Here is an 8,181-nt window from a genome sequence, read left to right on the forward strand (position 1 = left end):
AAAAAAAAAAAAAAAAAAAAAAAAAAAAAAATCAAATTTAGACTCAGGATGGGTACTATCTTACTGGGCCAAACAAAGTCAGTATCGTATAAACCTTATAAAACAAAATAAAATAACAGGAAAAAAGAGACAGAGAGGAGAAAAGGTACTCTAATCCAGTGTGGACAATGTATCTAAAAGTGTATTGATTTAGTACAATTATCTTACTTTTTTTTTTCAAGACAGGGTCTTCCTATGTAGCCCAAACTGGCCTCAAACTTGCATCAATCCTCCTGCCTCAGCCTCCTGGGTGCTGGGATTACAGGCATGTGCCACCACAACTGGTTTTACATGTTTTATATGTTCTTTGGCCTATTAGCCTGATTTTTAATCTGTACATATGAAAATTAACTTTATAAGGTCTTATAAATAAATGAGTCTGATGCTAGAAAAATAAAAGGAGGTGGAGGAGGAAAAAGAAGAAAATTTAAATGTTATGTACATGTACCAATCCCTTACTGTGAATTAAATCACTGTGTACTGCAAACAGGCACTAAGAAAAGTTCTTTTCTAAAAAGACAAAATAAAAAATCTTTAGGAAGGGCTGTAGTGACAAAGGCCAGCCAAGAATATTGCAATGGTTTAGTAAAGAGAAAAATACAATTTGAGCTCTTGATGAGACAAAAATTCAAGTTCTTTTAGCATTTAAAGATGACCAAGCGTGGAATCCAGGCAAAGAAAAGAGGTGATTTCTGTAAAGATTTCCTCATGGAGTATTAGGGTCATGATAGTGAAACAGGACAGGGATCCTCACAGAACACAAGACATGGATTCATGGTCTTTACTTCATGATCCTATCCATTAAAGCAGAATACATGTCTCTCCCTATCCTCCTGTCAAGAAAAGGGTTAAAATCATGAGAGTCAGTGAAATGCATGTGTTCACTAGATGAACTCAGCTGCATGCCATTTCTTACAAGGAAGGGCTGGCTGCACTACCTGGGGAAAGAAATGTCATTCACAGATAGCCTTAAGTATGCTACTAGTGTGTATGTGTCCTTGGCTATAGCCAAGGACAGGGATAATCCTTCCATCTGTAGAAGCCTGTTGGCACCAAGTCACTTTTGTGTGAACAGAGTACTTAAGAAACTAAAAACCCTGTCTCCCGTAGGATCCTTCATCTTTGGTGCTGTCTCCTGCCTCACTGTGTGGTAATACATTATTTGAGTATACTCATGTCTGCTGTACTTTTATAATAAAACTTTTATCTTTTTAAAATCATTATGTGGCTCTTCTCTGGTCATACAGATCTAAACCTCAAATTTCTGTGGCCACAACCTGTATGTGGCCCTTAGGTGCCATACCTCCTTGCTAATGATGTATCGAATATGCCTCCCTAAGTCCACTACTCTTACTGCAAGGACTATGACAGAGGAGCCATTATAATTCCAAAAGTGACAATGGCTACTAATCCATAGCCTATGTAGGGAAGAAAGCTCCTAAAACACAAAGTAAAACTCTCAAAAAATACCACACTCATGATTCATGGAAAGTTAACAAACCCTAACCCAATATGTCCACATGATCATTACTTCAGACTGAAATTTTTTTTATTTTATTCGTACATTTTAGATATATATAACAACATTCATTAAAGAGAATTTGTATCTGTACATGCTATATTTTATTTTTCTTTTTTCCCATTCCTCTCCCCTCCCTTCAACCCCTCTTCCCCTCCTTATTTAAAAAAGTTTTGTTAGACTGAGGAAATTTTATCCTCTTTACAATTTCAAAGCTGAGTGTGGTGGTGGTGCATGCCTGTAATCCCAGCACTTGGGAGGCTGAGGCAGGAGGATTATTGTGAGTTCAAGACCAGCCTGGGCTACAAAGTGAGTTCAAGGCCGGCTTGAACTGCATAGCGAGACCCTGTCTCAAAAAGACCCCCCCCAAAAAAAAAATTTCGATTGCAATCCAGCAGGCTCTGTCACAGTCCCCTCTTGGAGTCAGAGAAGTAAAAGCTACAGAGGTGGTTGTGTGAATGACAGTAGGCCAGCTGCGTTTGTTGGTTAGTCATTATCAAAGGGGAAGAAACCTCTTATGGAGGTTTTATAGTTTGGAGGACGCTTTGCAGGGATTGTTGTTGTTTTGACACAGGTTTTTACTATGTAGCCCAAGGCTGCCTCAAACTCAGAATCTTCCTATCTCTGCCATTTGAGTGCTGGGATTACAGGTAGGTATCACCCTACCCACACCTCTTCAAGAGTCTTGAAGACAGAGGTCAGAGTCTTTTGATGGTCACATTTCTGAGAATGGCTCTCAGGTCCTCCTGAGGTGCTACTGAGCTTTATGAAAGATCTATATTTACTGTTAGAAGCACTTTTTGTAGTGAGTGCCCAGCAGATGACTATGATGAGCAGCAAAGGCTCGCCATCACACACAGCTATAAACCCGGTGGCTAGGAGTGGTGGCTCACGCCTGTAATCCCAGCACTCAGGAGGCTGAAGCAGGAGGATCGTTGAGAGTTCAAAACCAGTCTGGGCTACAAAGTAAGCTCAAGGCCAGCATGAACTGCATAGCGAGACACTGTCTCAAAAAGACAAAAAAAAAAAAAAATTAAAAAATAAACCTATCAGTGGACTAATCCACTGATGAGTATTGCATAGCCATGCTGGACGTGACATTGGAAGGTGGGTGGGAATGACTCTAAATTTACTCACAAATGTTTTAGCTTCTTTTGTCCAATCAGCATATTTCAGCCCTCTGGCTCCAAGGATTAGTACAGAGACTGACAATTAGTTCAACCAGTGACAAGAAATACAGGACCACCTAGAAAGAAGCAGCTTGCTCTCTCCTCCTTCCAGGCTACTGGGAAATTCTCTTCCCCTGAGTAACATGGTGGGAGGATGTGGGTCCTTTTTGCAACCACGAGGAGGGAATTTAGATCTGCCTGCTTACGGGTAGACGAGGACACCAAGCCCCTTCCTAAAACCACAGTATATGAAATAAAATAAATAAATAAACAGCTGGAAAAGCCGGGTGTGGTGGCACAAGCCTGTAATCCCAGCACTCAGGAGGCTGAGGCAGGAGGATTGTTGTGAGTTGGTGACCAGCCTGGGCTACAAAGTGAGTTTAAGGCCAGCCTGAACTACAGAGTAAGACCCCGTCTCAAAAAAATGAAAGAAAGAAAGAAGGAAAGAAGGAAAGAAGGAAAGAAGGAAAGAAAGAAAGAAAGAAAGAAAGAAAGAAAGAAAGAAAGAAAGAAAAAAGAAGAGAAGAGAAGAGAAAAGAAAAGAAAAGAAAAGAAAAGAAAAGAAAAGAAAAGAAAAAAGAAAAAGCTGGGAAAGAGTATTTGAGACATACACCATATGTCCCCCAACTCTCCAAATTACACTTGATTCAAAGGAACAGCACAGCGAAATGTGTGTGGTACTGATATGTGACCAAAATATGTTTGTTGAAGGAATAAAAGAAGAACCTAGAAAACACACTGAAAGAAAATGGCTGCAAGCCTTGCCCTGTAGGAAACTCTGTAGGAACTTATTTTCTTCCTTTCATTTTTCTTCTTTCTTTCCTACTTCTTTTTCCTCTTCTTTCATTTTTCTTTTTTCCCACTTCTTTTTCCTCTTCTTCTCTCTCTTCCTTCTTTTTTAAAATCAGGTGCAGTGACACATGCCTCTAATCCCTGCTACTCTGCAGGCTGAGGCAAGAAGGATGGACAGCTCAAGGCCAGACTGGGAAACTTTGTGAGACTCTGTCCTCCCCACCAAAAAAAACAGTGCCCAAGGCTTAGGGATGGAGATCCATGTAGAGTGATTGGCTACTACGTGCATGCACAAGGTCCTCTGGTCCATGTCTGTCACTGGGAGGACACACACACACACACGCGCACACACACACACACACACACACGCACACACACGCGCACACACACACACACACACACACACACACACGCACACTGTGCAGCAAAGGAATTAGACCAAGCCACCTTCTAAGAGTGACACTGGGAACCACAGATACAGCCACACAAGATCATGGTGGGCAGGAAAATGTGCCTTCATCCACATTCTGAGGCCATAGGAGGTGATTTTAGGTTGAAAAGAGTTACTAATCCAAGGCAGGGAAGAAAAAAAGGGGGACCATGGGAGAAAAGCACAGTCTGACATTGAGGGGAACCCTGCGCTCAGGCTCCCGGGCTACAGTCTTTCCTCTCTCCTTAAACTCTGGCTGCTCTGTTCATTCCTGAAAGATTCTCGAGCTCGGGTGAGGCAAAAACAAAGAGGCTGCCACATTAGGGCAAGTGACGATGTACCAGGAGCATGTCTGACAGGAACCTTTGTGCCAGCCAGGCAGTAGTCTCTTCTCAGAAGGGAAAACCTCCTTGGTTTAGGGGGCTACTTGGTGAACAGAGGTTTCAGAGCAGCTGGATTTGGAGGCTGTAAAGTGACATTTTTTCTTAACTCTGGAAGCCTGGTCTGCCGCCCATGCCTGGCTCCAGGAGTGTATGACCAGGTTGATGGACTGGACATGACACACTCTCTCCTCCAGCACTGTGGACACACTAGGAGACACTCCCCCACCCCACTCCCTTCTGGCTTGTCTTGGTTACGTTTCTCTCATTGCTGGGACAAAATACCTGACGCCCAAAATTAAGGAAGGAAAGGTTTATTTTGCTTACAGTTTGTGGAGTTTTCAGTCCATACTTGGCAGGTTACAAGGCAGAGCGGCACATGGCAGAGGGCTACAGCTCATGGCGGCAGAACACAGCAAAGCAACAAGCACACAAGGGAGGAATGGCAGCTAGCAGCCTCTTCATCTCCCTTACAGATGCAAACTATCCACCCCAGGGCAGGTGTAGGTGTAGCTCTCACACCCATAATCAATCAATTTTAAAAGCTCGCCCCATGACTGCATGAGGCTTTGGGGGGACACACAGACACAAACCATAACATGGCTTGGAGTTTTTACTTCCTGCCCTGTTCTGACTACCTTTACAATCTTCCACTTGTTTTACCCTAAAGTTATTTCCAATGGGCCTGGCCCTAATTGCTTTGGGTAAGCAGTGTGTAGCTTTCTGTCTACCACACCAGGCAATGACATCAATTTGCTGATAGCAATTAAGAGGACTACTCTGGAGTCAGACTGATTCCATCAATTACCAATAGTGTGATCTTAAGAATCCCATTGTCTCCATTTTTGGATACACCGAGAAGAGATTGTCCAGGAAGAAAACACTCACTGCCCCAGCTGACAACATTTAGCTCTCAGGTACTTCATGATCTGGCTAAGCCACAGACAGACTTCTTGCCCAAGGTCACACCCTTCCCAGGTGACCTACACCTAATGACTTTATAGCAGGGCTATGAAGAACTGGCCATTGTAGCCCAATGTGGGATAGCTCCGTTTGTCTATTTTGGCTTCACAGTGTCCATCTGGTAGGTTGACACTGCTATCAGGCCCACACTGGAGCTCAGGTTGTTCATTCTCCCTCCTGGCCACAGTTGAGAATCCCAGGGACACTCACTGAGTGACATCCTGCATGCTCATCTTCATCTGCATCTGCTTCTTGGAGAACCTAGCCAGCAACAGCCTTAGCTACAAATGGCCCAAGAGAGCATGTAATGAAATGATGTTTAGGAGCTGGGTCTCTTACCATCCAGCCCTCAATGGGACCCGCCGAGATGGTGGTGCAATGGAGTATTTCCTTGTTGATGAGTAGGAAGAGTGTGCTACTGGAAGGAAATGGGCTAGCTTTGTGGGATGTATCAGATATCTGAAAAATATGGGGGTGATAATAATGATAAGGAGAGTGGAATTTTTTTTTTTCTGGTACCGGGAATCAAACTCATGACCTTGTGCTTGCCAGGCAGGCGCTGTGCCACTGAGCTAAATCCCCAGCCCCAGGAGAGTGGAATTTTTTTAAAAAAGGACAGTGAAATTGAATAGCTGCTACAGAAAGTCAAGTGTGAAAGGGCCTCCTTTGTTGCAAAACAGGAGCTTTTAATATATAGTCTGAGGGTGAGGGAACCTGAGGTCAAGGATAATCATCATAGTAGCCTGAGCACAAATAAAGCTAAACTCCTAGGCCAGGCAGATCTGTTAGGCCAAGGCCAGGACCTCAGCTTGGAAAAACTAGGTTAACAACATATGAGATAGGAGTATTTGGCTAATGCTCCTGAAGATCTTGATTCACAGATTCCCCTGAACTTTCTGGACCTGCATTCATGGCCTACTAACTACCACTCCCCACTTTGTTTCTTTTTGTTGTACTGTTGTAGGCTAGCGATGGAACCCAGGGTCTTATGCCTGCCAGGGTTTTAGGCATGTACTCTACTGCTAAACTACAACCTGAGCTCCCTTTCTTGTACACTGTGCCGAGGCCTGTCTCCTGCAAGCCTGTATGAGCCTTCACCTCCACCCTTACTCAGAATCTACCCTTGCTTCCTGGCCACCAGGCTTACAACCAGGGTTAAGTCACTACATAATCCAGTGGATGACATATTGAACCTGATAAAGGAAGGAGGGACTACACCCAGAGAGTTCCAAGACCTAATAAAGCCTGTAATGGCAGGAGTTGGGGGAATAGCAAAGAACTGCATTCTGAGGGTGCTTGATTAAGAACATCACATCATAGAACTGAATAGGGGAGAGTTTATTGAGTGCGGAGCTGTGGTGGATTGACAACCGGTGGTCAACATATAATACCCAGCTGAACTTAACCAGCGTAGTGCTGGGTGTGGGAGGGCCACCTGAAGATCATTGCCAGCAGTCTAAGAGGCAGAACTGGAGAAGAAGTTAGGCTGTGGGGAGCTGATAGAAGCTGTAAGGAGCTGTTGGTTCTTTTGGAGGAGCTTATCATGCTGGCTTTCCTGATGAATTCAGCCTCCTGATACAGACTTACTCAGAATGCTGCAGTGAACTCCAGCCCCTGGCCTGAATTCTTCGGTCTCCAGTGTGCAGACATCCTCTGCATGCTTCCTAATCCAACTCTTTGGCTGACTGTCATAAGCCAATCTTGTAATTTCTTATACATTTGTATATCTTGTTATATCTGTTTCTCTAGTAAAACCCTGACTGATACAGGCGCACTCTCCCAAGATACAAGATCCTGCCAAGGATCCTGTAGATTTGCTACTACTACACTGGGTCTTAAAAGGATAAAAGAAAAAAAAAACACTATAGCACACATGAAGTTCAAAACAAAACAAAGCAAAAAAGCCAGAACTCTCAAAGCAGATGGTTTGGGAATGAGTTAAAAAGCTCAGAAAACTGGGTGGAGTGGCACACATCTTAATCCCAGCTACTCCAGAGGCTGAGGGAGAGCAAATGCTAAGTTTTGAGGCCAGCCTAGGCAACTTAGCTGTCTCAAAATAAAAAATAAAAAGGGATGAGTCAGGAATGGTGGCACATACCTGTAATCCCAGCATCCCGGGAGGCTGAGGCAGGAGGAAGGCAAGTGTGAGCCCAGCCTGGGGAACTTAAGAGACTTAGCAAGACCTATCTCAAAATTAAAAATAAGCTGGGAAAATTGGCTATCCATGTGCAGAAGATTGAAGCTAGACTCATATCTCTTACCATGTAGTAAACTAAAATAAAAATGGATCAAAGACCTAAATATTCCAACAGAAACAGTCTGGTGGAAGATAAATTAGGTAAAGCTTTCGAAGACATAGGCATAGGCAGGGACTTCTGAGCAGAATCCAACTGTATAAGAAATAACATCTAGAGTCAACAAATGGGATTTTAACAAATTAAAAAGCTTCTGTTACTGGGTGTGGTGGCACATGCCTATATAGCACTTGGGAGGCTGAGGCAGGAGGACTGTTACAAGTTTGAGACCAGCCTGGGCTACAAAGTGAGCTTAATGCCAGCCTGAACTGCATAGCGAGACCCTGTCTCTTTTTTCTTTTTTTTTTTGTCTTTTTGAGACAGGGTCTCGCTATGCAGTTCAGGCTGACCTTGAGCTTAGCTTTGTAGCCCAGGCTGGCCCCAAACTTGTAAACAATCCTCCTGCCTCAGCCTCCTGAGTTCTGGGATTACAGCCATGTGCCACAATGCCCGGCTGAGACCCTATCTCAAAAAAAAAAAAAAAAAAAAAAAAAAGCTTCCGTCCAGCAAAGAAAACAACAAACTGACTGAAGAGACAAACTACAGAATGGGAAAAACTTCTTGTCAGCTGCTTCTCAGACAGAGGACTAACATC

This window comes from Chinchilla lanigera, unplaced genomic scaffold, assembly GCF_000276665.1.
Source record: "Chinchilla lanigera isolate Chin_1 unplaced genomic scaffold, ChiLan1.0 scaffold00015, whole genome shotgun sequence".
NCBI classification, from domain to species: domain Eukaryota; kingdom Metazoa; phylum Chordata; class Mammalia; order Rodentia; family Chinchillidae; genus Chinchilla; species Chinchilla lanigera.